The following is a 23,914-nucleotide window of genomic DNA, read 5'->3' on the forward strand; positions in this document are numbered from 1 at the left end:
AATCTATTGTCCTAAACTCATCAGCTATTCTATATTAGAATTCATCTGGTGGTAAAGGCCACCATCAGTTCTAATTGCCCCCATGGTGTCTGGGCTTCTGCCTCCAAAGCCTGACCCAAAAGCCCCTCTCTCGGGCTGGAGAGATGGCTCAGCGGTTAAGAGCACTGACTGCTCTTCCAAAGGTCCTGAGTTCAAATCCCAGCGACCACATGGTGGCTCACAACCATCTGTAATGACATCAGATGCCCTCTTCTGGTGTGTCTGAAGACAGCTACACTGTACTCACATAAATAAAATAAATCTTTAAACAAAAAAAAAAAAAAAAAAAAGCCCCTCTCTCTATCTCATCTCCTCCTCTTCCTCCTGGGACCTGGAAATCCTACCTCTATATCTTCATCCACCAATTAGCTTCTGTGGTCTTTATTGGCATACCAGCAGCTCCTCCCCCTACAAAGCCTACTTTGTTAGGACCTGTTGGAGCCCGGGTTTTAAACCCTAAAATGGCATGTTAGAACCAATGTGGAGCTGTTTTAGGAGGAAAACATTCTGCCCCCTAAACTGCACGAGCAAAGACCAACGTATTATGGGATGGAAGCTGCAAAATGGTATCCATTACAATCAATAAGGAGAAGGTGTCCAGCATGATCTCAAATAAGGAGAGTGAGTACTATGAGTTTCCCCAGAGTTGAACACACAGCACGTAAAAGAGGTATGAAGCATTAGTGGTCAGTGAAAGCAAAGCTCTTAGAAACAGTAGGAAGGTGTGGGGAGTGAGTAAAGAGAGCTGAGACCGGTCAGTATTCTATTGAGGCCAGATTTGTGGTGTGGGAGGCAAAAGTCTGCTGAAGTTTCTCACCAACTGAAATAAAAAATTCCACAAATTCAACAACATTTTCTGTGAAGGCTGTCAACATAAATACATTTCCCTTATATAATGACATTTTCAAATTGTTAATCCCATGCACTTAGGAAGCAGAGGCAGGCAGAGTTCAAGGCCAGCCTGGTCTATAGAGAGTTCCAGGACAGCCAGGGCAAGAAAAAAAACAAAACAAAACAAAACAAAACACCAAAAACCAAACCACAAAGCAACAACAAAGAAACTGTCCTGAAGTCCCTCCCCCTAACCCCCTACCCCCAAATAGCTATTTTCTTTTCTTTTTTTAGTTTTCCTTTTTTTTTTTTTTTTTTTTTTTTTTTTTTTTTTTTTTTTTTTTTTGGTTTTTCGAGACAGGGTTTCTCAGTGTAACCCTGGCTGTCCTGGAACTCACTCTGTAGACTAGGCTGGCCTCGAACTCAGAAATCCACCTGCCTCTGCCTCCCACGTGCTGGGATTAAAGGCGTGCGCCACCACCGCCCGGCAAATTGTGACTTTCTTAAAAAGCCTAAGCAGTGGTGGTGCACACCTCTAACCCCAGCACGTGGGAGGCAGAGGCAGGTTGATTTCTATGATTCTAAGGCCAGTCTGGTCTACAGAGTGAGTTCCAGGACAGCCAGGGCTACACAGAGAAACCCTACCTTGAAGAAAAAGAGCCTAAGCTTTTGCTCTTGTCTATGTGTTAGGAATGGAAAGGACTGTACAGGCCAGTTTGTGTTTAGACAAACTGATATATATATATATATATATATATATATATATATATATATATATATATATATATACACATATATATATATTACTGATAGAGATATCTGGCAAGGGCCGGAATGGCTAATGCTAGACTTTGGCAAGGGGTGAGAGGTGTGGGTGGTAATGAGTCAGCACAAGATGAGTCATACTGGATGTATGGGGAACCCAAAAGTAAACAGTGGTTCAGTGATGTAATCTGTCATAACTATTCCTGGCAGAATGCCATTTTGTGTATGTGATTCTATATTAATATTGTTGTGATGTCTAAGTATTGGCTTTTGCCTAGGCTAGCCTGCCTGTATATGTCTCTGCATGTATGTGTGTGTGTGTGTGTGTGTGTGTGTGTGTGTGTGTGTGTGTGTATGTGTGTGTGTTGGCCTATGCTTGGCCCATGTATGCTTTTGCATGGCTGAGTGCTTGATGCCTAGAGACCTGTGTAATGATAAATAAGTCATGTTCTATCTACCTGCAACTTTTTGAATTCTCTTCAGCCTCCCAGCATCCAGTGACAGCCTTCCTTTCCTGGCCTGTTGCATGGCACTCATAATATACACTACTGTAAGAAACAGATTGTTACAGTCCATTTTCAGTAGGACTTTCCTGCCATAGTTATGGCTGGCTAGGAAGACCTCTGTTAAAAAAGTTTGTGCAGTCTAAGCCTCAAACTGTTCACTGGATGAGGCTTTGTATTCTAGGCCAATGAGATGGGGAATTTGGGAGGAGTGAAAGTTCAGGGTTATAGGAGAATAGGAGTTTTTCATGATAGGAAGACTTTAAAACCCACTGCATTGTGCCAAATCAGTACTCCAGAGGTCATTTTTTTTTTTGGCCTTTTCTCTAAGCCAGTATAATTGTATGTTTGCAACTGTTTCTTTTCACTAGTTTCTTTTTCACTAGTTTCTTGAGCTTGTTATTATGTTATTTCTAATACTTCATACTACCTTTCCTAAGTCTTGCCCTCCCTTTTAACCTTATGATGAAATGTGTATGAAACTTTTTCCTAACATTCTGTTATGTACTGGCTCAACCTGAAATTCTTTTCTGAGGCAAAGTGAAATATCACATCTTAACCTGATTATGTCCCCATTGCTACTGCTACTAGCAGCCAAAAAGGAGTTTTAAGGATGCAGTAATCAAAATCATTAAAATGTTGCTTCTTGGGAAGATTAATCTGGAAAGGGAATCATCAATGTTAATGAGGAATACCTGCAAAAAATTTAGAGCTGTAGAGAAGAAACTTAATCAAAATGGGAAGGCAGGTTTGTGAGAGGCAAGAATTGAAGTATTGTTCACACTTGAAAATTAGGCTACTATTGCCATTGATCTTTGGAGAACTCTCAATGTGGGACAGTTTCTGTTCTGATCAGGCCACGCCTTGCCATGATCGACTCCATCTTGAGTACAAATGCAGAAGCAGAATGACAACACATTTTATCTGTACATAGAGACACTCTTGTGAGGTAGACCAATGTTTTTATTTATTTTATTATTTCTACCTTTTGGTTTTTCAAGACATGGTTTCTCTGTGAAGTCCTGGCTGTCCTGGAACTCACGATGTAGACTAGATTGGCCTCATACTTGGAGATCCACTTGCCTCTGCCTCCTGAGTGAGTGCTGGGATTAAAGGTGTGCATCACTGCCACCCTGCTGAGGCAGATGGATTTATGTATGCCCTCACCTTCCTAGAAATTCCATTCCTTTACTTGCATTACAGCCTACTTATTGTGTGCAATCACCTCCTTTCCTGGTGCCACAGCCTGCACTCCAACCTCTCCTGGTTTAGCTTTGGTATCTCCCGCCACCAGTCTCACTCAGCTCTTCCAAAGACCAGCTGGCCATTTTTCTCAGGAGCTGTGATTGTTCCCCCAGCCACCCCAGGCTAACTTCGCCAAACCACTACCAACTGCCCTGGCTGCCCTCTTTCTCCTCTTGCCCAGCTTAGCTCCATGGATAGAAAACACTAGACAGTTTTCTTATTTTAAAACTAGCCAGATAACTCAATGGCTGGGTGAAGAATTTCCTGCCCCAATCCTATCCAGCCAGCTCCCCTCAACCTTCTCAGTCCCCACTCACTCGAAGCCGAGACTACAAATTCTAAGTGCCCCAAGACCTACACGACTGCAGCTTTCTCCTCTGTCCAAATCCTGGTCCAAATTCCTCTTTCCCTGCATTCCTCCTCTTCTCCTGGGACCTGGAAGTCCCACTGTTTTTCTTTCGTCCAGCATTTGGCTTCCCCCTTTTTCATTGTCATAATCAAGAACCAATTAGGGATACAACACCTCCCTCTATACCTACTCCTTTAGAATTCCAGGGTATCTTGAAGACCCACTGAAACATCCAACCCGGACTGACCAATTACTGAATTCTTGGACTTTCTGTCCATAGCCAGCCATTGTTGCTATAAGTCATTCTAATACCCTCCCCCCTTTTTGTACCCATTCTCTACGTATGAAATATGTTGTGCTAGTAATTAAGACTGGAATAAAAGAAGCTTTGCCATCAGCCTGATTTCTATGGACATACAGCTATTTGATAGAAGGTGGCTAATGATACCCTCATAGTACTTAATTTATGTGTACTGGTGTTTTGTCTGTATATACCCCGGTGCACCACTTTAGTGTCTGATGCCTACCGAGGCCAGAAGAGGGCGTCATTTCCCCTGGAGCGGCCCCGGGGTGCTGTGAAACAAATTAGGGCCCTCTAGAAAAGCAACAAGGGTTCGTACTCATTTCACATCTCTCCAGTCCCCATTTTGTTTTCTTGTTTTTGTTTACAAAATCTGATTTCGTGCAAACACACAAAATGTCCACCTACGTTTCAGACATAGCGGGGCGAGGGGGGGGGCGGGCAGTTTCCTTACAGATTCGACTTACAAAGTATTCTTGTAAACACATCGGCCATTTTTTTTTCTACCTACAATGACAGGTTACTATTCCTACAATAGGAATGAAAAAGATACCCACGCAGAAAACGTACTTCCAAAAAACCAATGTGGTAACATTATGGAAACTTAATTCCTTTTCCTCTCAGGTTCACTCTCCCATGCCCTTGAACACCGAAGGCCGGAGCCCACGGCCTAGCTCAGCCCGGTCCCCGCGTGGCCTCGCTAGCTGCCAGATCACAACCCGCCGGGCCTTCGAGGGCCGCAATCCGGCGCACATGCCCGCGCTCGCCTCCCGCGTTGGCGGGAAGACGGGGAGCGCGGACGGGCGAGGCCGACCCGGAGCCTACCCATGAGGCAACGCGCCCCGGCTCGCGACGCCCCCCTCCCCCATCGCGGCGCCCAGCAGCCCGTTCCGCGATGGGAGCCGGAGCGGTGGCGGCGTACAACCCGCGCTCCTCCCTCGCCTCCTCCTCTTTCTCCTCCTCCTCAGGGCTCCAGTCAGGCCGAGCCGCTCCGCTCACGGTAAGCGTCCCCCGCCCCGCGCGGCCGCCCGCCCGCCTGCCTGCCCGCCCGCCCGCGAAGGCCCTCCCGCGCGGCCGCGCCGCCGCACTCCGGGGGCGCAGGGTGGGGGTCTCGGGCCGCGGCGCGTCGGCGAGAGCGCCCGGGGCCGGGCAGGGGCCGGCTGCGCGTGGGCCTGGCCCGCCATCTTGCCGGGCCTGGCGCGGGAGGGTTCCCGGCGCGACGGGGCGAGGCGACCGGCTCCGCGGCGGCCCACTGTACAGGCCGCTCAGCCGTCGCCTCGCCGCGTCGTGTCGCCTGGCCGCCGCGCAGGCCCTCCCGTCGCGTTCTCCTCAGCCCGGCTGTGTTCTCAGGGGACGACTCCCCTCCGTCCTTTGTACCTTGTCCTCGGGTCCGTGTGGCGGAGACCCGAGCTCACAGCACGACCCGCTCGACTCTTCGCGCAAGAGCTGAACCCCAATGGCGTTCGCCATAACAGCCACAGAGGCCCTACCTTTCGCTAGACGACCGTTCCTTTCTCTCCACCCATCTTGTCAAAGGAATGTCCCCACTCTGCCATAGTCCCGCTATTGTCTACCAGAGAAGGGCTTGGAAGGAGAATCGAGTCTGACAGATTTTCCAGCTGAGCTTTGCAGGTTTCACTTAATAAACCACAAACGAGTGGTCGCACTGAGGTGGTAGCCTGCACAAGAAGATGGTGTTTTCATGACTCACCTGCAGTTGTAACCCATTAGGAAAGAAATATGCTAGAGAAAAATGGACCTTAACCTGCTGCGAGCATGGAGACTTTTGGCTTCACGAAGATTTTTTTTTTTTTAACTATTCCGCCATACTTAAACATTTGGCTTTATTTTCAAATTTGGACTGAATCATCTAAATACTTGGACGTCTTTTAGTGCCCGTAAGCATAAATTCACACGAGGGAAGTAGAGTTTGAAAGTACAAAACCCTTCTCTTGGCATCTGTATGCTCTCTTGTTTTGAGAGGTGACTGTACCAACTCAGGCTGTTTGGATGTAAATAATAGGGTGATGGGACTGGCTTTGAGGACCTTGTGCTTTTGATGGTCCAACATCTGCACTAAAGCCATCCTTGAGTTTGAATGTTTGTATCTGTCATTGGTGTCAGTATTTTCCTTTGGTCCCTTTCGGAGAGGTTTTTTTGTTGGCAGAGCTGTTTTGAAGGTCAGCCTCAGAAATGACAATGAGAACACTTGGCTACCGGGGCCATTACAGAACCTTGAGTTTCATTGCAGTGAGGTTCCTGAGAATACGCAAGGAGGCATAGGCCTCCACATTTAAGAAATTCTGTTTGCCTTTCCTTTAGACTCTCATTTCTGGATCTTTTGTTATCTTTAGATGTTACTAGTGATCATGTTTTTTCCCAGCACATTGGGGAGTTGAATATAGCATAGTCAGATGCCTACCACAGTGAATATTTGTAAGCATTTTGTCACATTTGCTTTGTCTCAGTCTGCTGAATATGTGAATGTTTGTTGAAGATGTTACAGTTCACCCCTAAGTACTGGATATGTATATCAGTAAATAAAAGATAAAGGCCATTTTCTCTATACTACCATAACACAATACCATGGTCACACCCAAGAAAAATAATATTTGCTAAAATACCTGTAGTACATAAGATTAGGGCTAAAAAGCTTGAATATATTCAGGCTTAATGTGTTTTTTAACAGTATTTCATAAATCATCTGGAATACTTCATATTATAAAAAGTGGAAAGACAGTATACTATTAGTAATCCTAGCTTTAGTCTCTTAGTTAAAATGTTGGCTCTATTGAAACTCCCTTTTTCAATTAGTGTAATTTGGCACAGTTTTAGTATGAATTTACCTTCATCTCTGATAAAATAGATTTCACTCTAGGAATGACTGGAATTGGGAAGGAAAGGAGTGGTTTTGGAGACTAGAATGTGCTCAGTTTAATTAGTTTGTAACTGGCCAGTCTGGTGGGGTATGTTTTTAATCCCAACACTGGGAGGCAGAGGCAAGTAGATCTTCCTTTGTAGACTAGGCCAGCAGGGTGGTACAGTGAACCTTGTCTCAAACAAGAGCAACAAACAAAAACCTTTGGAATTGTTTCTATCCCTTGGTAAGGTCTAGAGAACAGTTGGAAAACATCCTGCCTTTGAAAATTTGGACTTTTGTAGCAGTCATGAGCTATGATGAGTTCTAAGGTAGTTGAAAATCTCAGTAAATCTCAGTATCTCACTTCTCACTGGTTTAAGCCTATTATGCCACTCCTTCAGTGTTTTTCTTCTCAACATTATGTTTTGTAGAAGATAAGAGTTAAAGAATAACTAACACCTGTTTTTTTAATAGATAATTTATAATTATACAAGTAACTTTTCAATGTAAATTATAGCAATTGCTTTTTTACATTCAAATAGTTTTAGGTGACAGGATATTTATTATTGGCAACATTACTATTTACTTCAAAATTAACTTTGGGAATATGAGAAACTTATAAAATATTCAAATAAATTTATAATCTTGAATAGCTCCCCTCCCTCTTTTTTAGGGACTAAAATACTTTTTTTTTCCATCTATTTTTCCCTCTTCTTCTTTTGGAGATTGGGTTTTTCTATGTAGCTCAGGCCAGCCTCAAAGTTATGATCCTCTTGCTTCAGCCTTCTAAATACTGGGATTATAAGTGTGTACCAGTATGCTCAGCTTCAGATTGTTTTAAATCATGATTGAAGCAGTAGTTTGAATTGTGTAGTGACTTATATTAAAAACTGTATGTTTAGACTTTTGGTTCATTTCTGCCAAGCAGTTTTTGTTTTGTTTTGTCTTTGAGACAAGGCTAGTATGGCCTCTAACTAGAAGAAGATCCTGCTGTGTAGCTTACCCTGAGTATTGGATTACAGTTTTGCCATACCTGTTAACTTTTCAATTTTATTTTGAAAGAAACTAAACATATTTTGTGTGAGTGCTAGACTATAGCAGATTATATAACCTGTATTAAACAGTTTAAAGTTTAAGTCTTCAACAGTTTTCTTGAAGGATTCTGTTATCTTCAACAGTTTTCTCGAAGGATTCTGTTACTTCTGATTACATTAGGAGAAATAGCTGTTACCATTTAGATTGAAATGAGAATACTGTATTCTTTCTTCTTCTTCTTCTTCTTCTTCTTTTTTTTTTTTTTTTTTTTTTTTTTTTTTGGTTTTTCAAGACAGGATTTCTCTATATAGCCCTGGCTGTCCTGGAACTCACTCTGTAGACCAGGCTGGCCTCGAACTCAGAAATCTGCCTGCTTCTGCCTCCCAAGTGCTGGGATTAAAGGCATGTGCCACCACCACCCAGCTTTACTGTATTCTTTCTTTAAAAACAGAACCAGATATTACTTATACATTGATTGTTCGAGAAAGTTTATCATGGATACCTCATCTGAAGCCTCTGGTGTCCTTTTGTAAGGATTATGTTGTGCTGCTATCTCTTCATTCATTTGCTTAGTCTGATTGTACATTGTCAATTTTTTCTATTGTAGGCAAACAGTAAAAAAAAAAAAAAAAATCTGAAAATTTAACCACATTCAGTAAAAGTTAAAAGTAGATAAAAATCAGGACATACCATCACAAAAGTGTCACTCTGATGTCTAATGAAAAAAATAAAAAGGAAAGGACAGTACTGCTGTTAGATGTGGAAGAGGAGAAAGTTTATTATAGATACGTGGGCGAGCATAGCCAGAGGCCGGGGCATCTGGGAGAGTCCAGAGTGATGACCCTGAGCCTTGTAAGGAAACAGGGGAGAGAAGGGAACCAAGTACAGCAGCTAAGAGCCAAAGGTACACAAAGAGACAGGTACCCAAAATATCTAGATTACATAGGGTAGAACCTCTGGGGGCAGGGCCACTCAGCCCCTGGCCTGGAGAGTTTAGGGTAGACGGGTATGTCAGTGTACCCTATAATAGGTAGGGACTGAGGGATGCTGGGGGAAGCTGGAGTCCAGGTCTGTTTTAAATAGGCACCTCAATCACTTGTCCTGGGTTTGAAACTTAACAGATGTAAAGAATATTTTGAATTTAAGGCAATTGAGAACCAACAGATGCAGGAAGAGTTCTGCTCTCTCCTGCATCAGGAGGAGAGAACTTGAACTTCTCTTCTAGGTCTGAAAGAGGTTAATTGCATAAACATACCTTACTTAGTTTAGGCTGGCCTGGTGCTGGTGCTGTTTCCAGGGATGATCTTGCCTCCCAAGTTCTGAAATTTGAGGCATGACACCATATGCCTCAGTGATTTATTCTTGCTCAGCTCCTAATCTCATTTCTATTAAAATGATACACAAATCTCCAAATATAGCCACTTCTGTGAGTTACAATTTCTATGAATTCTTGAGCATGGGAATATAAATGAAGTTTGTGTACTTTTTTTCCCCCTAATTTTACTTTTAACCATTTAATTCACAGTCCTCTAGGTACTAAACTCTATGCATGAATAGAACAAAAGTTTGTGTTTTCTAACACAGACTATAAGAATGATCATGTCAGTCTTCTGTTGCAAGTCAATGTAACATTTTGTGAAAATCATAAGAAAACTGAAAAAGTGGAAGGTCTTGCATTGATCAGATTTATTTCACTACTGTGTCCTTTTTTTAGGGAGTTGAATTTAACAATTTTCTTTTTTCTTTCTTTTAAAAAAAAATCTTTTATTTATTTATTTTGAACTCCAGATTTTATTCCCCTCCCGGGACACCCTCACTCCAACTATTCCGCATCCCATACTTCCTCCCTGCCCCTCTGTGTCCAAGACGATGTCCCCACCCCTCACTCCCCACCCTACCAGACCTCTAAACTCCCTGGGGCTTCCAGTCTCTTGGGTTAGGTTCATCTTCTCTGACTAAACCTAGACTCGCAGTCCTCTGCTGTATATATGTTGGGGACCTCATATCAGCTGGTGTATGCTGCCTAGTTGGTGATTTAGTGGCTGAGAGATCTCAGGGGTCCCAGATTAATTGAGACTGCTGGTCCTCCTACAGGGTTGCCCTCCTCCTCAGGTTCTTCCAGTTTTTCCCTAATTAAACCACAAGGGTCAGCAGCTTCTATGTATTGATTGGTTGCAAATATCTGCATCTGACTCTTAGCTGCTTGTTGGGTCTTTCGGAGGGCAGTCACGATAGTCACTTTTTGTGACTGCTCCATAGCCTCAGTAATGGTGTCAGGCCTTGGGACCTCCCCTTGAGCTATATCCCACTTTGGGCCTGTTGCTGGACCTTCTTTTCCTCACGCTCCTCTCCATTTCCATCCCTGCAGTTCTTTCAGACAGGAACAATTATCGGTCAGAGTTTTGACTGCAGGATGGCAACTCATCCTCACTTGATGCCCTGACTTTCTGTTGGAGGTGGGCTCTACAAGTTCCCTCTCCCCACTGTAGGGCATCTCATCTAAGGTCCCTCCTTTTGAGTCCTGAGAATCTTTCACCTCCCAGGTCTCTGGTACATTCTGGAGGGTCTTCCCAGCATCCTACTTAGGGAGGTTGCCTGTTTCCATTCTTTTTCTTTTTCTTTCTTTCTTTCTTTTTTTTTTTTTTTTAAGGATAGGTAAGATTTCAACATGTAGGAAAAATAAAAAGATCCCACAATGGGTTTTAATATGTAAAAGGATACTTCTGTAGGATCATGTAAGGTGGAATGAGTTTGATTCTGTTTAAATGCTCTAAGGACTGTTGAGATGGCTTAGTGTGTAGTGGTTTGATTCCTGGGACCAATGTGGTAGATGGAGAGAACTGATCCTGCGTGTTGGAGTTATGATGCATGTGCACACACACACAAAATCTAATATTTTATTTTTAAGTCATCAAATTTCCCTTTCGTGTTTGGAAATCTCTAGGAACAAATGAAAATCCTAGGAATTCAAGTACTTAAAGATGGAAAAAATTTAAAGTGTTCTGTGGACACTAACAGTATGTGATGATGAGTTGTTTATTTTTCAGACTTCTACCTTTCTAATGCATGAATTGAATTTATCTGCCTGACCTATGTTATCTTTTTAAAAAATTTACTGTATTATACACATCTCTTAAGAAATATAGGTAGTACTTAGTTTTTCTTTGAATGATCTGTTCTAAGATATTTTTCTTGTTAGGGATTTTTCTTTCCTTCTAAATTTTACCTTCAGAGGTCCTCCATAGTGAAAAATGGTAAACTGAAATCTTAGAGTAAAGATGTTAGTTAAGTTACATTTAGGTTTTTCAATTAATCAGACTAATCCAAAAAAAAAACTTCTTTAAGTCATTAAACATCACTGTTCTTTTCTGATGTAACATAATATACAATGATGAACATGTATGTGTGTATGTGTGTGTGTATATAATACAAATAGATATGTATACTTGTGTTAGTTCTGTATAACTCTGACCAAATACTCAACAAGCACAAGAAAGATGTATTATGGCTTATGGTTTCAGAGAGTTCAGTCCTTTATGACCAGGAGAGTGTAGCAGAACATGACATTTCACTTAATGGCAACCCAGTGAATTGAGAACAGGAAATGGATATACTTTGTCTGTATTCACTTTCTCAGTTTTTCCTTTTTATTCCCAGTACCTGAAGGGTTGCTACCCACATCCTAGATAGGTCTTCCCTACTCAGCAAGTTCTGTCAAATACCAGACTCATTGAAAGGTGTGTTTTACTAATCTCCTAGTTGAATGACTCCAGTCAAGTTGACAATGAAGATTAACCATCACACCATCTGTTTTATGAGACTGGATTTTCTTCTTTTCAACAGAACAGGAGTGTGCATTCTGTTTACCACTTACTGCACTCTGGAAAGCTAAGCTGTGCTTAGTTGGCATGAAGTCATTTATGTTTGATATTGGTCAAGATTCTGTATTTTTTTTCCTTAAATTTTATTATTTAAATGCATTTTATACATCAAACAATAATATTGAGTGTTTTGAGAATCAAATAATACATAAAAAATTGTTCATCTTTTATATTCATATCCTTTCATACCCTAAAAATATCACTAAATGAATTTTTAATACTATCCATAACTGAGGATCCTATATCTAATGTTGAATACTAAATTGTTTCAAAACATACAAAATACTCTTTGGGAATTAAGCATAGTAAAAGAGCATAAAATATTAAAAATGAATCATTAAGAAATATATTCAAACGCCCTTATATAATACCAACTGACATAGTGAGAGGGTATTCAAAATACATTATATATCAGTATGTACATTGTCTAAAAAATAATTTACTTAAAAAAGAGTATCAGTGTTTCTAGGAGAGAAGTTATCAGTAAGTATATTTTAAAAATTTCAAAATAGCAAAAACTCTTTGAAGTTAAACATTAAGAAAATGCTAATTTCAAGCACAGTGAGAAAAATTATCAATAATATTTCCAGGATGTTTGTAGAACATGATTTTAATATTTTCAACTGTTAATATTCAACAGACTAATTATTTTAAGATATACTTCATTGTTATGTCTCCCTTTTCATTTCTGATTTTATTAATTTGGATACTGTTTCTGTGTTCTCTGTTTAGTCTAGCTAAGGGTTTATCTTGTTGATTTTCTCAAAGAACCAGTTCCTGGTTTTGTTGATTGTTGGTATAGTTCTGTTCTTTTCTATTTGGTTGATTTCAGCCCCGGGTTTGATTATTTCCTTCCATCTACTTGGGTGTATTTGCTTCTTTTTGTTCTAGAGGCTTCAAGTGTGCTGTTAAGTTGCTGGTGTAATCTCTCTCCAGTTTCTTTTTGGAGGCACTCAGAGCTATGAGTTTTCCTCTTACCACTGCTTTCATTCTGTCCCATAAGTTTTGGTATGATGTGTCTTCATTTTCATTAAATTCTAAAAAGACTTTGATTTCTTCTTTCTTGACCAAGTTATCTTTGAGTATAGTGTTGTTCTGCTTCCGAATTATGTTTGTGTGGCTGTCTTCTTTTGGGTTTGTTGAAAGATTACTTTGCTTTTTCTAGGGTGTAGTTTCCCTCCTTGTGTTAGTGTTTTTCATCTATTATCCTTTGTAGGGCTGGATTTATGGAAAGATATTGTGTAAATTTGGTTTTGTCATGGAATATCTTGTTTTCTCTGTCTGTGATAATTGAGAGTTTTGCTGGGTATAGTAGCCTGGGCTGGCATTTGTGTTCTCTTAGGGTCTGTATGACATCTGCCCGGGATCTTCTAGTTTTAGTAGTCTCTGGTGAGAAGTCTAGTGTAATTCTGATAGGCCTGCCTTTATATGTTACTTGACCTTTTTTCTTTACTGCTTTTAATATTCTTTCTTTGCTTAGTGTATTTGGTGTTTTGATTATTAAGTAATAGGAGGAATTTCTTTTCTAGTCCAATCTATTTGCAGTTCTGTAGGCTTCTTGTATGTTCATGGGCACCTCTTTCTTTAGGTTAGGGAAGTTTCTTCTATAATTTTGTTGAAGATATTTACTGATCCTTTAAATTGGGAATTTTTGCTCTCTTCTATACCTATTATCTTTAGGTTCAGTCTTCTCATTATGTCCAGGATTTCCTGGATGTTTTGGGTTAGGAGCTTTTTGCATTTTCTTTGACTGTTATGTCAATGTTTTCTATGGTATCTCTGCACCCGAGATTCTCTCTTCTCTCTCTTGTATTCTGTTGGTGATGCTTACATCTATGACTCCTGATCTCTTTCCTAGGTTTTCTAACTCCGGGGTTGTCTCCCTTTGTGATTTCTTTATTGTTTCTAGTTCCATTTTTAGATCTTGGATGGTTTTGTTCATTTCCTTGGCCTGTTTGATTCTGTTTTCCTGTAATTCTTTAAGGGATTTTTTTTGTGTTTTCTCTTTAAGAGCTTCTAGCTGTTTACCTGTGTTCTCCTGTATTTCTTTAAGGGAGTTATTGTTCTTCTCAATGTCCTCTATCATCATCATGAGAAATGATTTTAGATCCGAATTTTGCTTTTCTGGTGTGATGGTGTATCCAGGACTTGCTGTGGTGGGAGTATTGGGTTCTGATGATGCCAAGTAACCTTAGTTTCTGTTGCTTATGTTCTTACGCTTGCCTCCCACCATCTGATTATCTCTAGTGCTACCTTCCATTGCTATATCTGATTGGAGCCTGTTCTTCCTGTGATCCTGGTTGTGTCAGAACTCCTCAGTTCAGCTGTCTCTGGGATCCTGGGATCCTGAGATCCTGGGTGTGTCAGAGCTCCTGAAAGTCAAGCTGCTTCTGGGACTCAGAGATCCTGGTGTGACCAAGCTCCTGGGATCCTATGATCCTGGGTGTGTTAGAGTACCTGGGAGTGGAGCTTCCTCTGGGTGTTGTGGGAGTGGCTGTGGAGTTCAAGCCCAAGATCTGCTCAGGGCAATGGCCCAGACTGGAAGGAACCTGTGCCCCTGGTTGGGTGAAGTTTCTGGGTTCCTACGTCCAGCTGGTCCCAGTTACTTCCAGTGTTGGGGCAGATGATGTGTCCTCCTCACCTCTGATCCTATTATCCTGGGTGTGTTAGAGCTCTTGGTAGTGGAGCTTCCTTTGGGTTTTGTAAAATTCCGTATTTAATAGCTGAAAGCAGAGTGATCTGTTTGTCCAAAGTGTAAAGTGAACCTTAGAAGGTAAACCTGTTTAGTTTTGATACAAAGATTCCAAGCACTTAACATGACTGAGTGAATACAGATTTTAAAGGAAAGCTATAACACTGAAAAATTGACTAGATAGGAATGAAAAAGAGAGATTTTGAGAAAAAGTAAAATTCCAGAGATTCATCATGAAGTAGTAACAGAAAAAAGGGAAAATGAAGAGGAAATTTTTGTCAAGTGTAGTTAGATTTGCACAATATAAAATTATTCTGAAGCATACAGTTCAGTGGCATTTAGTATAGTCATCATGTTATCCAACAATTAATGCTATCTGATTCCAGAATATGTTCAAATCCCCAAAAGGAAACTTTTTTCTCAAAAAGCAGTCTCTCATTCCTCCTTCCCCTCAACTCTTGGCAAATACTAACAGGCTTTTTGTTTCTGGATTTCCCTATTTTGAATATTTTAGGTAAATGGAATATGTACATCTAACACTTTTTTTTTTTTTTTGCAAACTGTTGTTTCTGGAAAATGATGTTTCTTGAATGTTTCTTTTTCTTTTTAAGATTTATTCATTTATTATATGTAAGTACACTGTAGCCATCTTCATGGATGGTTGTGAGCCACCATGTGGTTGCTGGGATTTGACCTTCAGAAGAACAGTCAGTGCTTTTAACCACTGAGCCATTTCTCTAGCCCTTTTTTTTTTTTTTAATAGATTTTTGAATGTTTCTTGAAGTAGTCCACTGCTTTTGGCTTTTACAGCCTTTCTGCCTCCTTTCTTTCTTTTTTTTCTTAATTTTTTTCTTCCTTTCTCTCTCTCTTTCTTATTTATATGAGTACACTGCAGTTGTCTTCAGACTCATACTAGAAGAGTGCATCCAATCCCATTACAAATGGTTTTGAGCCACCATATGGTTACTGGGAATTGAACTTAGGACCTCTGGTAGAACAGTCAGTGCTCTTAACCTTTGAGCCATCTCTCCAGCCCTTGCCTCATTTCTTATTCTGCATAGGTAGACCCCTGATCCTTGGGGGAGAGGCGTGGTGAACATTATCCCATATAGGGCTGACTGAGTGTTCCAGCATGTCTCATTCAGTACAGTGTCAGTTGTAGGTCTCTGTTAATTACCATCTACTACAAGAAGTTTCACTGGTGAAATTTAAGCTGTGCAGTGGTCTGTGGGTATAGGTATATGTTCTTAGGAGTCATTTATGACTTAGCATGTTTTCAAAGTTTTATGTAGTATATACCAGTACTTTTTTTTAATTGCTGAGTGATATTAGATTGTATAGAATGCCACATTTTAAAAAAATCAGTTCATCAGGTGAACATTGGAGTTGGTACCACTTTATTATGAATAACACATAGTAGACCTCAACCTTCAGTTTTTATGGATAGGTTCAATTTAGAAATACTGAATTCAGGTTAATTTAAATATCTAGATGGCAAGCTGTACAGTTTCATACACTATTAATCCCAGCACTCAGGAGTCAGAGGCAGGCAGATCTCTGTGAGTTTAAGGCCAGTCCAGTCTAAAGAGTTCCAGGACAGCCACGGCTACACAGATGGCAGTTTTCAGTAGGGACTAAACCATAGGTGAGATGCCATGGTCAGAGGCTCATACCTCATGATTTTATAGCTGTGGAATTTATTCACTGTCTTTTAGGTATCATTTGGTAGAGCTGAGGTTAGAGAAATGTTACAGAAACCCATTTCTGCATGATTTTGGGGGGGGAATATGGAGAATCTGTAAAGAGCTTAAAAGGAGCAGCTGAATGAGAACTGAGTGCACCATTTTCAAGAAATGGAGTTAAAATAGCTACAGGTAAGCAAGACAAATGAACCTTGAAAGGTGGTTTGTGTTATGGTCTGACCCTCCCCCTCCCCAGCATAGCTGAAGCCATTTTGTTCCATGCCTGCCAGCTATTTCATATTGTAGCTGTATCATACCTGCCAGTCATTGACACAGAGAGGTGACTTGGTTTAGAGCAAGGACATGCTGACCACATAACCTGTTTTGTTTAGAGTGAATGTTCTGTATAAGGTTTGTTAATCTTAAGAAATTCTACAAAGCTATACGTAGAACCCATCAAATCAAAAGGTCAATATGAGATGTTATGTCTAAAACAGCTTGAGTTTTAAAAGAGCCCAATGGTCAGCGTTTTTTGTACCTACGTATGAGCTCACTGTGGTTTTTGTGGCTGATACTGAAGAATAAGTCTTGTAAACCAAAAAGTTATGATTATAACACTCATGTTCTATTATCTCAATGTTCTGAAATTCCTGTTTACCACCCATCCACCACCCCCTTACCTTACTCAGGACCAATCAGCTTAAAGGCTAGCGGATAATACTTTGCTTAGTAAACCAACTGCTCCCCTCCTTGCCCTTTAAACTTTTGAACCTGTTCTCTCTCTATATATATACATATGTATATATGTATATGTATATGTATATATATGTATATATATATGTATATATATATATATACATATATATATATATAGTCTACTCTGAGAGCAGACAAGTATCGCAATTAGGCTCCTAAGTCTTTTTTGCAGTCCTGGACATCCGGTATTATGGTGCACCTTCAATAAACTATTCTTTAACTGAGACTGGTGTATGTGTGGTTTGTGTGGCAATTCCCTGAACCTCAACAGTTTGTCTGTTAGAGTTTTGGGAATTTTCAGGTGGATACTTTTAGCAAAATAGTGTAGTGAGAATTTTGGTTTCTTTGAAAAACACAGAAATAATATTTGAATATGTTTTTGTTTTAATCCTAGGTATGGGATAGGGCTGCTTCAGATTGTCCACAACAGCTGACTATGGTTTGCCTCATGCTCTAGCAGGAGCATGATTTTGCTAGCAGCAGATAGTTTTCAGAGTGTATATAAATGCTAGGATCCCAGGGGCTGTTGATAAGTGGTTGGATGCTGTTGGTCATGGTTTGTTAAGTAGTCATGTGCAAAAGAAGAAACAAGAAGAAACTAGGTTTCCTGATGATGAAGATCAAACTTGCTCCAAGGAACTTGGAGCCCCTAATCAGCCCCTAATCAGGAAGAAGTCCAACAATGATGTTACTCCCTTTTCCATCTATCCTTTTTTTTTCTCTCCTATTTAGTATTAGGGGATTGAAAGGGTGGAGGAAAAAGAGTGAAGGGTGGAAGAAAGAAGAACCCAGAAAGTAGTCAAAAGACAGGTTAGGTTACAAGAAAGCATTGTATCTGGGCTTCTGTTTAGCTCAGTTTAGCTGATAAGTGAGTAGCAAAAAAGAGCAAATAGCTTATAGCCTAGATTAAATTTGTAAGATTTATTTGTTAAGGTGATACAAAGGGATTTTTTTTTTTTTTTTTGTATTTTGTTGTGAAAAAGTTCTTTTGTAAAGAAGTTTTTTTGTTTTTGTTTTGTTTTGTTTGATTTGGTTTTTTGAGATAGGTTTTTCTAGGTTTTTCCTGTGTAACCCTGGCTGACCTAGAGCTTACTCTGTAGACCAAGCTGGCCTCAAACTCAAGAGTTCTGCCTGCCTCTGTGCTGGAATTAAAGGCATGTGCTATCACACCTGGCCTTGGCAGCTTTGTGGAACTCTTGCAGCTACTGAGATAGATGCTCTTGGCTTCTAGTAGCTGATTCTTGCCTACTATAGTCTTAGCTCATTGCTGCCTGTCACTTACCCTCTCAGTGCTCCTTTAGACTCTTTTGTTTCCTCAGTCTCAGTACTTGGTGACTATTTGGAACTCTTCATATACCACCTAGCTACAGTGTGAACAAAATTTCCTGTTACCTTCTAGTTGTTGCTTTTGATGTCCCACTGCCTGGAACTAGAAGTCTGGAGTTCTTTCTGTTCGTATATTACTAACCCAGCCTGTTCTACTCTTGATAAAGTAGATTATTAAAAAGAAAAAAGAAAAACATTGGGTCTAATGCTACAATAATGTTAGGGAAAGTACATAAAAGGCAAAGTACATCTTCCAGATCAGCATGTCAAACTAAGACATAGCCTGCTTATATAGTTACGCAAAGGGCATAGCATGCTTCTGCTCAGATTGTCATCTTACCAAATACAGTCGTGCTTATGTGTGGATGCTAGTTTCACCAGGCACAAGCCTCATGTTGGCAATAAATGATAGGCTTTTTATTGAATCACGGGAGTAGTGCGTTTCCTATCCCAAATTAGAATTACTGCAGAATGTGCTCAGTGAGGCTTCTCTTTTCTGAATGGAAAGCTCTAAATCTAGTGCAGATTACCTGGGGCAGTTATGACTGGAACAAGTCATGACATGAAGCATATGTGACTTCAGCAGCATTGAAATCTTGGTGATTGCTGCTAGAATAGTTTCTCTTCTCTTTTCATAAATTTTATTTATTTTTACATCCAGACTCTCCTCCCAGAACCCTCCCCCCACCTCCAGTAGTTTCTTCGGAGAGATTCAAGTTCATTAGAGTTCACAGCTCTTAAAACAGTCTTAGCAGTTAACAACAACAAAAAGAAGCTGTTTGGCTGGCAGTAGAGAAATGAAGAATCATATGGTTGTCATTCTAGGGGCTTAACAGCTAACAGTTTTACTCAGTACTCCAACCCCCAAGTGGTACTTGCAACAAGACCTGGGAAGCTAACATTCTGAACAGTGTTTAATAAAGCATTAACCCTAGCCACAGGCTCTATGGAGGAATCCTCTGGTTTGCCTCTGTATCTTTTCAAGTTCTAATTTAAACCATCACACAACTTTGCTAAAGTGAAATTTGTATTGGTTGTTACTTAAGATTATGAATTAGTTTTCTTCCCCTCCAGGTATTTGTTTATTTTGAATAGACTTACATATAGTCTGGACTTCAGCCTAACTTCTTCATTTGTTATTTTGTACCTAGAAAAACAATTTGAATGCAATAGCTTGATAACGGAAAAGTTTAAGTCCTAAGTATGGCATTAAAAAAGTGAACAAATGAAAGATTCTTCCTCATCTGTCAGTTTAGACTGAAAATTAATATTCCTTTACTAGATTAGGATTGGCATGGTCCTTGAGGGAATCTTGAAAGTGACAATTTCAGTTCCATATTTCATGATGGTTGAAATTTTCCTGTGTGTGTGTGTTTTTTTTTTTTAATTTGATGATGTATGTTCTTTACAATTTTTTTTTTAAATCTTTTAACTATTACATTTGGTGAAGTCTACCTCTTCCCTATAATTTTGGTCTTTTATGCCTTGTGAATATTGAAATAGTGCTGGCTTTTGAAATGAATGGGCTTGAATGTTACTTTTTTATTTTTTGTATGTATACGTGAGGCTTTATGTGTACTCAAAATGTGTGCGTAGGCCTGAGTTTGATGTTGGGAATCTTTCAGATTGCTCATCTACCTTATTTCTGAGGCAGGGTCTCCCAAGCAAACCAAGAGCTCACTGATAGTACCTTGTGTAGTACTCCATGGTCAGCTTACTCAGAAATTACTGGTATGGGCTTTGGGGATTGGAACTCAGGTCCACTTGACTGCACGTCACACACCTTAAACCCTGAGCAGTCTCCCCAGCCCTGAGTACTTGTTCTGCTGGGATACTTTAGAGAAGGCACTCACCTGTCTCTGGGACTCACTTTTCATGACAGGATGCGTTGAGCATTAAATTAAATAATGGGGTTTTGATTTGTTTGTTTGTCTGCTTTTTGTTTTGTTTTAAGAGAATTTCTCTGTGTAACAGCCCTGGCTGTTCTGGAACTCAAAAATCTCCACCTGGCTCTGCCTCCTGAGTGCTGGGATTAAAAGCCTGGACTACTACTCCTTGGCAAAATAATGTTTTAATTAGGACAACTATAGTTGTGTAATAATTACAATGCTTTTTAAACTATAAGTTGTAGTAATTTGTAATAAAATATAAAGAATGGCAGTAGTTGTGCTGAAACTTGACATTAAGAATTAAATTTTGTACTTAAAGAGGATACTGGTTTATTTTTGAGACAGGACCTTCTGTAACTCAGGTTTGGCATTAAGTTTAAAATCCCTCTGCCTCAACTTTTTAAATAATGTGATTATAGGTGTGTACTACCATACTTGATTTATAATTGTCTCAGTCGCACTGGAGCTACCCTCTCCTTTTTCATAATAAAATTGAAAGTACAGTGACTGTAGCATCATTCTGAGAAATTTTTGTCTAGACTGTTTTATCACTGTTGGATCAGTCATTTGGTGTGACTTGTCCATGCAGGCAAAAGATTTGGTCATCCAGGACAGTCAGAGCTATACAGAGAAACCCCTTCCCTCAACTGCCCAAAAAAAAAAAAAGCCAGGATGTATATGGCTGCTGGTGACCTAACATGGAATGCTGTTTAATTCATAACAAGCTGTTTTAAAAAATAGTAAGTAGAGCATTCTAAACTAATAACTTAAAAATATATATATATTAATGTACAAACCAGTTATATAGTTTATTGACATTGTTGAGTATTATGTATAGTACATAATTGTATATTTATGCATTCTGGCAAGGCTGAGTCCCAACTTTAACTCTCTTCTGTTTGCTTGTCACTGCTAAGATCCCTAAATATATAATCTTTTAAAAATGATATTTGCTGGGTGTATTATTCAGGGTTTCTATTCCTGCACAAACATCATGGCCTAGAAGCAAGTTGGGGAGGAAAGGGTTTATTTAGCTTACTTCCACATTGCTGTTGATCACCAGAGGAAGTCAGGACTGGAACTCAAGCAGGTCAGGAAGCAGGAGTTGACACAGAGGCCATAGAGGGATGTTCCTTGCTGGCTTGCTTTCCCTGGCTTGCTCAGCCTGCTCTCTTATAGAACCCAAGACTTCCAGCCCAGGGATGGCACCACCCACAAGAGACCCTACCCCCTTGATCACTAATTGAGAAAATGCCCCACAGCTGGATCTCATGGAGGCACTTACCCAACTGAAGCTCCCTCCTCTGTGATAACTCCAGCTTGTGTTAAGTTGGCACACAAAACCAGCCAGTACACTGGGTTTTGGTTGACTTAAAAAATTAAAACTGATATTATTTTTTACTTTGTTATTAGTGTTTGTGTATATGATGTGTATGCATGACAAAGCATGCATGTGGAGATCAGAGGACAATTTTCTAGGGTCAGTTGTCTCTACCTTGATTGAGTTCTATAGTTTGCCAGAATTACATAGCATAGTACTCTACCCACTGAGGCATCTTGGTGGTGAAACTATATTGAAATGTAGTGACTTCAAAACTTACCTTACTATTAAAAGCTAAGAGGAAAGGAGGATTGGATGCAGGAAATCAAACACAAGGTCTTGGATATGCTAAGCATGCACTCTACTCTCAAGTTTCATTTTCAGCTACTATAAATACAGTTTTTTTATAGCTCATTCTTTGGCAATTTTTCATAACTAAGAGATTTGGGTTTTTTTGTTTTTTGTTTCTTTTTTTAGTATTGGGGATTGAATCCAGGGCCTCCTGAGTAGTAGGCCAATATTCTATCCCCTAAGCTATCTCTCTAGTCTAGAATTTCAGAATTGCTAAACATTAATAAGAGATTACATGTATTTAAAATTTCCATTAGTTTCTAGTTTAAAAAAAAACTTTGAAGACATGATTTAATCTTATTTATGTGAAAGCTAAAACATTTAATAAAATAAAATTATAATATTTTTAATGTATAAAAGGTTAGGACATATTTTGAAGTCTTAGCTTTTTTAAATTTCATTTATTTATTTATTTATTTATTTATTTATTTATTTATTGTGTGTGTGTATGCCTGTGCACACATGTGGTGGAGCAGGACAGCTTACATGAATGAGTTGTTTTTTTGTTTTGGGGTTTTTTTTGGTCATGTGAGTCCCAGGAAGTAAGTTTAAGTCTTCAGGCTGCTCCACAGCCAGTTGTAATTTACTGTGTAACCTAGTGTGCCCTTGAACTTGCTTGATATTCTTTTTACCTCAGCCCCTAAATGCTAGGATTTCAAGCATGTGCCATCATGCCTGGCTAATTGTGAATTTTTTTCTTTTTCTTCTTTTATTGGATTTTTTTTTATTTACATTTCAAATGTTTTCCCCTTTCCAGGCCTCTCTTCAGAACCCCCCATTCCATCCCTCCTCCTCCCCTTACCTCTATGAGGGTGCCAATTGTGAATTTTTAGTAATGCTTATTATAACTTTTTTCTTGAAGAACAAGGAGTTATAAGTGTGGTTAATTGAAAACTATTTACATTTCTTTATTTTCACCTAAAACTTAACATATTACCTTCCACTTAGCTGACTAGGAATACCTATTATCTTAAATGACTTAATCTGATGAGCTTTCTTTTTTTGTTAGTTGATAAAGTCAAAGTTGTGTTTTATTACAGAAATAATTATATTTTCAAGTGTGAATAGGTAACATTAGTGTCACTTAGCATTTGGGTAGTGACATTTACTAAAGCAGTGCATTATGAGGAAATGCCTTTTTGCTGTTATATACATATATATAAATGTGTTATTTATATATATATGCATATATATGTTGTTGTTTATTTGAGGCATACTCTCACTGTGTAGTCTAGGTATTAAACCTGTGATCCTCTTGCCTCAGCCTTCCAAGTACCTGGATTATAGATAAGTTTCATGTTTGTCACAAATAATTATTTTTTAATTTACTTAATTATCAGATTTACTGAAATAGGAAATACTTGATACAATCACTATTTTGTTTCTGATATTTGGAATTCTTAAGGAAAGAACCAATTATTTTAAATAAATTATATATATAACAAATATATCCAACTTAAACAGGTATCTATAAAAGGGGTAAATTTTTTTTTTTTTTCATTTGTTTTATTTTTCAAGACAGGGTTTCTCTGTATAGCTTTGGCAGGCCTCAAACACAGAAATCAGCCTGCCGCCTCTGCCTCCCAAGTGCTGAGATTAAAGGCGTGTGTCACCACTGCCCCGAAAAAAGGTAAATTAAATGTACATACATTATTATAATCTGCCCTAATGGTAGATATCTTTATTTTTTAGAAAGGCAAACTGAGATACAACTTGCTGTTTTTTGTGGTCACATGGTAAGTTTAAATATTTAAATTTGATTCAAGAATTTGTTCTTTTTTGTATTTGTTTCTGGTGTGTGAGTGCAGGCACATGTATCTGTATTTGAGCAGATGTCAGATAAAGACATTGGGTTTCTTGTCCTGTCCCTATGCTTCATTTCCTTCATACACACTGTTTCACTGAGCCTGAAGCTCACTGTTTTCGCTAGAGTACCTATCTAGCAAGCTTCTGGGATACATACCTGTCTTTGTCCCTCCAACACTGAGGTTACAGGCCACATGCTTCCAAGCCTGGCTTTTTATGTATGTGCTGGGGATTCAAATTGAGGCAGTCTTCTTCCACTACTACTACCACCACTTCCTCCTC

At 39.5% G+C, this 23,914-nt stretch overlaps 1 protein-coding gene across 4 annotated transcripts in view; it reads left to right on the top strand.

Annotated features, from left to right (window-relative positions):
• The first annotated feature begins 4,879 nt into the window (after positions 1-4,879).
• Positions 4,880-23,914, top strand: part of Znf280d (zinc finger protein 280D) — an 86,568-nt gene continuing 67,533 nt past the window's right edge. For 2 of the 4 annotated variants that reach the window (XM_031345619.1, XM_031345620.1), the window contains exons 1-2: positions 4,881-5,033; positions 23,519-23,562. The gene's annotated coding sequence lies outside the window, so the exon portion shown is untranslated. Of the gene's footprint in view, positions 5,034-23,518; positions 23,563-23,914 lie in introns of all 4 variants that reach the window. The other 2 variants (XM_031345618.1, XM_031345621.1) reach the window with 2 other exon arrangements.

This window comes from Mastomys coucha, unplaced genomic scaffold, assembly GCF_008632895.1.
Source record: "Mastomys coucha isolate ucsf_1 unplaced genomic scaffold, UCSF_Mcou_1 pScaffold23, whole genome shotgun sequence".
In the NCBI taxonomy this organism is placed as follows: Eukaryota; Metazoa; Chordata; class Mammalia; order Rodentia; family Muridae; genus Mastomys; species Mastomys coucha.